Below are 8,991 nucleotides of genomic sequence, written 5' to 3' on the forward strand. Positions count from 1 at the left end.
CTCGCTTTTTTATGCAGATGTGCGGAGAACACTAGAAAAAAATATAACGAAATAACAAACTTTTATAAAGAAAGGAGGCGTACATACCCGGCGCCTCATCGGGACCTTACCAGAGCGCAGGCCACCGTCCTTCGCCAGCTTCAGACAGACTCTTTTCTGAGTCCGCACAGATTGGCGATTATCACAAATGGGGAATTTAACCCCATATGTCAAAATTGTAACATGAACGAATTGGCAACACAAGACCACATTCTTTGGGGATGTAGGGGTTTTCGTCCCCCAAATACGCTCTTGCCAGCCCCCTCCAAACTTACCTGGGAGACCTTACTTAGGACTGCCGCCGATCTCAGGGAACAACTGAAAATCGTCACTTGGGCCGAGGGAGTCGCCCCCAACAGGGGCCACCCTGAGACCCCACCATGATTTTCAATAAAGATGTTGTAACCACCTGGAGTGCTGCCCTGTCGCAGCCTTGTCGTTTGACTAGACCTGTCAAAACAACCCTCTTCAAAGTGCACCGAGCAAATAACATCCGAATCTTTAGGCGCCCAGCCATCTCTGCGAACAGCGGGCTGCCATGCGTCACGCAGCGCTTTCTCTTTCGGGAACCTGTCGCACAAACATGCAGAAAAAAGCTTGTTTCAGCCTATATTAGCCAATTAAAAGTAGATTTCATGTACAACAGCGCTCCTCGACGGAGATAGTGCACAGCAATGGTCGAGCGACTGAAGGCTTTTTCGCGCTACATATACACGTGAAACGTACGTTACTCCTGACTTTTGCTTCGCACGATTTGTGCGACGCAGGCGTTCACCATCCCGTTCAGCAGAGCTAGGATGTTCCCTTAAAAACGCAGAACTACCGCTCAGTAGACCGTAACTAAGCACTATAAATGCCGCAACTGCCGAACTACCGTAAGGGCCCAAGCGGCGCAGCTGCGCTTTCTGCCCGGAGCAATATGGCGGTCGCCGGCGTCAGCCGCGGCGCGGCATCTCCACTCCAGAAGTTTTTTTATAACCTCCTTGAGTGCGACATCGTCTGTGCTTGAGTTCACGCTGTGTGTGTGCCTTAACTTCTGCAGCGATGTTCTGCGAGGTGCACGCACCAGGAGCGGATATTGCACAAGCCGAAGCACGTGATGGCCGCTATAGACTTCAGACTCTGCCCAGGCGGCGCTGCGGATGATTGATGATGATGATTTATTGGCATCCCCTTTGAAACGGGGCGGCGACAAATAGTCACCTAGCCTGCTTGATTTAATCAGGTATACTATACATGTTCTTTATCTTGCATTTTTGTATACCTATCATTATTTTTCTTTTTCAAAAATTTACCTTGTACCGCTGCCTATGACTGGTGGCGGAAAAACCCGCCACCAGCGCCCCCATCGCAGCCTTGCCGCAAACTGAGTAGTGCAAAGAGAACTGTCCGCAAGCGAAGCTGCGTAGGCCACAATAGAGCCCCGTCTTTCGGTTTTGTAAAGGCACGATGTCCTAAAAATCAAGGACCTGGAAAGCTTCTTCCACCCATCCACGCTTCGGAAAGGGAGCAGAGCGAAGTACGTGTACAATGTAAAAGAAGTTTCAGGTGTTATTTCGGCGCGCTGCAACTCGCAAGTACAGCGGGCATCGTACAACGTCGATTTCGAGGCAAGCACTCCGATGTCCGTTCTCTAGCGCCTAAATGTGTTAAATTTGGGTACGTACATAATGTCAAAGCGATGAAGTACATATATGATTAAGTCAGTTAACTATGTAGCTTACGGTCAGTGGTATAAAGCTCACTTTATCAGGGGCGAACGGCCCCTGGCGACCTTCGCCTTTTCAGTTGCATTCTCGCTTCAGCTCTCGCTTCCTGGGCGTTCGAGCGTGTTATCGCGCATCTTCGAATGTTTTCTTCACGGTTGTCTTCCGTTTTTATTTACTGCAAATGGAGATTTCATTTTTCCAAGGCAGCATACAGCCTGCGAACATAACGAAAGTAAGCTTCTTACAGTGCCTGCGCGAAGCATATTCCTGTCTCGCGGGAGCTACAGCACCGCTCAGTACCTTTGAATTTTTAGCAGACGCTTAAAACAACACACGCGCACAAATGAATGTAAATAAACGTGAAATTTTTTTCTACACACGTGCGTTACTTCGCAATTACTCATCCAGTGCTCCCACAGCAACTTCATTGCTCAGAAAAAAGAAAAAAAGAACGCAGTCAAGAGGGCTCAATGCATTGCGAAACGTGCTTGTATCGGAAAAGCCGAAACTAGAAATGAGCTCGCGATACCACAATGCCCTAGAACACGTTTTTGAATTCATAAATGAACCAAAATTTTTGGTTAAACTGACCTGCCAAATCTCTCCGTTCCACTTGCTGAGTCAAGCGGAGGCGGACGTGTGTAAACAGGTAGAAATATCGATGGCACATACGCAGGATGGTTCACAACTTTGTTTATTCTGTTTCCAACGAAGTTGCGGCTGCAGATTCTTTAGTTTTCGCTTGGTTGCCATAGTCCCTCGTCAGGGATACGCAACACAATTACAGCAGACCAACATTATCACACTTTCTCATGTGAGCGGCTGTGTTGTGGAGAATGCGAGTAATTCGCTTACCCAACACGCGAACGGCCCGTATCCAGCGCTCTCGCCTTGCTCCTTCATACGACCGGGATGGAAATCGGTAAAACTGAACGTTGTTATTCAGTCCTTCACGTTCACGGCAATTTACAACGCAACAGTAACGTCGATTGCGGCGTTTCTTCGTAGCGCACGGAGCTGATCGCGGTTGCCGTCGTGCTCGCCATCGTCAACAAGAACTTTATGGCAGTTCGGCGGCGCGTCCGACTAGCAGAGAAATTCATAGCTCTCATTCTGAGTGTTAAATGCGCAAAACATTCGCAATATGAACCAAAATTAAGTTAAATCGTTGTTTCGCACTCGCTAGCTGCTTAGGCAACTTAGCGAGGGAGTCGGACTTTGCACTACTCAATTATTACCTCTTCGCACCGGCAGGTGGCGCTACGCGTCTTGCAAAACTCCAGAGTCTGACGTCTATGCTACAGCGTACCCGATTCTAGTACACTGTAGCTATGCTTTGGAAAAAAATTATGTAGAGTTGTAGAGTGTACTAGATTGGGGGAGTGGGTCCAACGAGGGCTCTGCGCCAAGACATTTTTTCATTGAAAATCCAGGTGGCGCCACCATCGCTTTCTCCCGAATGAGCGGCCCCACTCGCCGGCCGGACGCTTGTCACGTCGGAGACCCTACCGCAGCTGCATGGAGCTTTGACAGGCGGATATTCAGTGGCGGTAACACTGAGATTATTCCCCACCGATCTATTGTAAATAAAATGAAAAAAGAGCGGCGGAAAGAACGCAAACGACGCAACAACGACGGTGCGTCGAGCAGACGACAGCTACTCAGCCCGCGAGCTCGCTTCAGCCAATGAGCGCTGCCGAAACAGCCGGAGCCATCGTTTATTGGCCGGAGATTCAGACTAAGGGGATGGCAGCGCCGCCACATTTTCCGCGTTTTTTGCTTCACCCTCGGTGCTTGCTAAGGCCTCCGCTGGACTCACTCCCCCATTCTAGTACACTCTAGTTTATGTAACGGGTTTTCTTTTCTTTTTTTTTTCTTTTTCTTTTTTTTTTTTTTTTTTTAATGCGAAAGAGTCAAATGGCTCATTGAGCGTAAAAGCCGGCGCCCACCAAGTCAAAAAACAAAACAAAAAACAATTGACTCCAATTGGCTTTTCCAATAGGAATCAACTGGGACCAATAGGAACCAAGTGAAAAATCCTTACTTCCAACTGGTTACGATTGGGTCAGAGGAGGACCAATTGGAGTTGTCAATTATAATTAACTGCACCCAATTGGAACAGATTGGAAAATCCCTAGTTCCAACTGGTTACGATTGAGTCAAAGTGAAACCAATTGAGTCCAATTAGACTTGGTTCCAACTAAGTGAGAAATCATTACCTCCAATTGGTTATGATTGAGTCAGGGATGCAACCAGTTGAGTCCAATTGGACTTGCCAGTTTGAACCAACTAGGCCCACCTTACATTCCCAACAGTCTAATTGGACTACCAATAGGAACAAAATAGAACGTAACCAACTGGAAAATCATATTTCCAGTGTATGAACCCAGTCAAAGCAATTGGAATGAGTTAGAGCATATGCATGCAGTACTAAGGCTATAGCAAACCTGTTTCTGACAGCTGGAATCTTATTTAGGTTTGCTTTGTGGGGTATATATATTATATATGTGTATTGGTATATGTGTATTGTTGGTGCAATTGGTCATTCCAACAAATTGGTACCTATTGGATACAATTGATCACGTTCCAGCTGGTTCAATTGGTCCAGTTATGTACTAATTTACGATTGGAAATTTTCCAATTGGAGTCAATTGCTTTTTTTGACAGGGCAGCGTCTGTAGCAGCCTAAAGGTCTAATTAATTCCAATTGGCTGCGATGCCACGACACGATCGGAAATTTATGCTTCATATTAAATTGGAATAATCCACCCATTTCTTGGCCAGTCCCCCATAGTGGGTAGGAGCCACAGACGAGATAGGCAACAACAACAACAACGCGACAGCATGGGCATGGAGGAAGGAAAAAATCCATGGCGTAGGGCCTGTGGTAGGGACCCGTGTCGCAGAAAATCCGGCGTTGGTGTCCCGTGAGCGAAAATTGCCCAGTCAAAAAAAGCGATTGACTCCGATTGGGAAATTTCCAATTGGTACCAATTGGAAAACTTCACTTCCAATCGTAAATTAGTACATAACCAGACCAATATTTGAACCAACTGGAACGTGACCAATTGGTTTTTGTTGGAGTGACCAATTGTACCCAATGGGTTCCAATTGGTTTCAATCCAATTGGTTGGAATGGCGAATTACACCAGTGGGCAATACCGACACACACACACACACACACACACACACACACACACACACACACACACACACATATATATACATATATATATATATATATATATATATATATATATATATATATATATATATATATATACACCACAAAGCAAACCTAAATAGGATTCCAGCTGTCAGAAACAGGTTTGCTATAGCCTTAGTACTGCATGCATATATAGCCATGACTCATTCCAGTTTCCTTAAATGGGTTCATAAATTGAAAGTATGATCTCCCAGTTGGTTAAGTTCTATCTAGTTTATTCCTATTGGTAGTCCAATTAGACTCAGTTGGGAATGTAAGGAGGGCCTAGCTGGTTCAAGCTGGCAAGTCCAATTGGACTCGCTTGGTTCCATTCCCGACTCAATCGTAACCAATTGGAGGTAAGGAATTCCCAATAGGCCCAGTTAATTCCAATTGGCAAGTCCAATCGGACTTAAATGGTTTCACTTTGACTCAATCGTAACCAGTTGGAACTAGGGATTTTCCAATCGGTTCCAATTGGGTCCAGTTCATTTCAATTGGCAACTCCTGTTGGTTTCTCCTCTGATCCAATCGTAACCGGTTGGAAGTATGCATTTCCCAATTGGTTCCTATTGGTCCTAGTTTATTCCTATTAGAAAAGCTAATTGGAGTCTTTTTTTTTTTTGACTGGGTGATGTATGTATTCTATACGGCACTAAAGTTCTTCTTTCACCAAAAGTTGATCATACCTTGTCTTACATTCTTTACAAAGTTATTCCTCGGAATTTTGAGAATGACAGTCCACAAACAATTAGTGTAATGAAACAAAACACCGACAGCGCATGCCTTTATGCTTCTCAGACTGAAATATTAAAAGTGCGAAACAATAACAGAAGATCGGCAAACGCAAGAGGCCGCGTTTTTACCAGAGAGCTCGCCTTTGCGCATAGCCTTCACCGCCAGCGTTTCCCGGTGAACATTACGGTTACATATGCATTACGGTTACATTTACGCCACACACCGGCGCATAAAGTAGCGTACGTGGACGCCGCTTGCGGCGGAGACGGGGCTGCGGTACCGACGGTGATAGATGGCGACGGGTGCATTAAGATAGTGTGCTCCACGTGCACGAGGGACGCCTGTACAGCCGAGGAGGTTGCAGTGTAGCGCTCGCTTGTGCGGGTACAAAAGCGGGAGTCATATTATGGGAAAACAAATTAGCTATCCGAAATTTTAACAAAGGAGAATCTTGGAACAGGCCCTTCAAATTCTACTCAAGAACCCTCCTAGTAGGGGCATAACTTTTATTTGGGTTGCCCATGAAGAAGTCCCAGGTAACGAAGCCGCTCACAAGCTCGCCCGAGCACTCTACCACCGGGCAGTGTCTTTCCAATTAAAAGGTACAGAGTGGGCGTGGCACTGCGGGTCATGTGACTTCCGCTTAACACCGGGCAACTCTAGAGCAGTCAGTTCCACGGATCAAAGATATCATCACGTACAGGGAAATTGTAGATCATTACAAAGCCGAATCTTTCCGCCTCCGCATCGGTCTCTCTCTCTCTCTGGAGGACGCTCGCATTTGGCGGCGCCTCCAGGGAAATAATTATACATCACCATATTGGATCTACTTAACTCAGACGAGGGACTATAACGACGCCCTCTACAAAATTTGTAAGGAGAAAGGTACGCTACACCATGTAATATGGGAGTGTGCTGGCTCCCCAGGGGCCTAGGAAAACATTGGCAGTAGAGAAGCCTGGGAGGCCTTGCTCCAGAGCGAGGCTGAAGACGACCAGAGTCAAGCAATCCGCCTGGCCGTTGAGGCCGTGAAGACTCGCCGTCCTCAACGCACGGGGACTGCTTCGTCCTACCCCTCTACCTACGTGTAGGTTAAGAGGCGGGCACCTCAGCTCGGTGGAATAATAAAGTTTTCAATCAATCAATCAATTGCTCACGGAAGCCCGTGTTATCGGCGCGTACCTTGCCCGCGCATTACCCGCGCAAGCTCTCGAACGCGCTCGCTTGCCCGCGAGGAGTTCATAACTCGAAGGACCGCTCAGCGGCGTTCAATTGGGCATTAATGCTTTCGCATTCACAACTTCAGTACTTCGGTGTGCTCGGATTTTTACCTTCACTTTGTGTCGACTCTTGCAGATGAGCTATATATCGGAGGAGACTGTGCGTCTTCTCCATAAGCAGACGAAAAGCGCACGACTCCGCACTTCGCCAGACTTTGCACTTACTTGCTGCGTATGTCCTTGCCTGAAACTAAATGCCGCCAATGTACGAGTTTCCTTTCAGCAACAAAACTATACAAACTGCATCTAAATACATCGCAAATGCGCGGCGCACTAAGACAACTTCTCTATGCATATAATACAACGCGGAAACTGTTTTCTGATTGGCCGATTAGCTCACCTTTCTCTGCGACACGGACACTCCAGCACTTCGCTGCCGTCCTTGCAGCGAACCTTCACTGTCCTCACCCTGTATGTGCACAGCCAGCGCCGAGAGTCGCGGACAAAACGGCACCACACGTTTGCTTCGTCATCCTATCTGTCATCTGCTACCTACACTCATCTAAACTGCAGTGTAGAAAGTGTAGTTTCCACGCTACACTTCAACTCTAAAAGTGGCTTCATGTAGATGGGTGAAACTACACTTTTACTAAACCAATTAAAAAATATGGCGAATTGCAATAATTGCATTTCGCAATTAGTGCAATAACTGCATAAAAGCATTTTTGCAGCAAATGGTCAGCCTGTTCCGTTGCTGCAAGACTTCGTAGGAAGTGCGGATGCAAACAGCAGGCATTGTCTAGTCGGCATAGTGTGGTGGAGACTGGAGAGCATTGATTGTCATCGGGTCGCAGGCATGAGGATGGAGATAAAAGCCCTGACCTGACCTATTTCACTGTGCACATGCAGAAAACTTCATCTCAGTAACGTACCGAGCTCTTTCTTCCAGATTTGTCACCCGACATGTCCTGAAAACGTCTCACTGGACTTTGCGGTTGCCAGGCACGAAGTTTGCAACCCCTCTGTTACAGTTACGAGGCACAAGTTTATATGATGCTCTCTTCGTCCCTTTTGGGTAAAGCATTCTTCTTTATTTACTTTCCAACACGACACATTCAACTAAGCGTAACCCTTTACTGCACAATGTTGCGTATTCGCAACATAGCAAGAAACGGCACCCAAAACAATTGCGTTCGCCACATTTAAAGCCTTTCCCTGTGCGTTTTTGCATTCATGCAACATAGCCTCAAACATTGTGCCACCATGTGCAGCTATTCACACAACAGTGGCGCAAGATAAATGCAGGCAAGCATGGTAAAAGTCTAATGAGCGTGTCATCAACAATTAAATTTCGACGATTGAAAATTGGTTTCTAGGCACAACGGAGAAAATTATATTTAGTTGTCTATATCTCTTTGATTTAGTAGACCTAACAGCTTAATTATTTCAGAATACTAATCCCATCTGCACTGGGAGAAATTTGCTATGTTGAAGAAATGCAACAATGTGCACCAGAAACTTTCTGTCCCAGAACAGGGAGCATAGATCCTAAGCACTTTCTTTCACCACAGAATACCATCTATAACTTGTACATGAGCAAGCAAGACTCCAACTCAATGTTCCCTTTTAAAGCAAAGCTTGCATGGCTCATCCTCTGGGTTTGGTATTTCTAGTCACTTTCTTCATGAATATATTTGTGGATATACATATAAAGCTTACATATGCTCCAAATGCAAGTACTATCAGCAAATGGGCTTATAGCATCATTCCATTGTAGTCATTGCATCATCCTTCCAGCTTCGTTATGCCATGGTCGTCATGCAACCATCATGCCACCGTAATCATAATGCTGTCATGGTTGTTCCATCTCAGAACTTGGAAGGCAGCAGTGCTAAATACAAGATGTTGAAGAGAGTGGACAAGAAATTTATAAAAAGAAAAAAATTGTTAGTCAGTGCCATGTTTGTCTTCTCTTATTACCTTCCAAGTTCCAAGATGTACCAACCAGCCCTATTCGACATGCTACCATAATCATTATTCTGTCGTGGTCATTTCAGTGTCATCAGATCGTCATGCGTCG

The sequence above is a fragment of the Dermacentor silvarum genome, chromosome 3, assembly GCF_013339745.2.
Source record: "Dermacentor silvarum isolate Dsil-2018 chromosome 3, BIME_Dsil_1.4, whole genome shotgun sequence".
Taxonomy (NCBI): Eukaryota; Metazoa; Arthropoda; class Arachnida; order Ixodida; family Ixodidae; genus Dermacentor; species Dermacentor silvarum.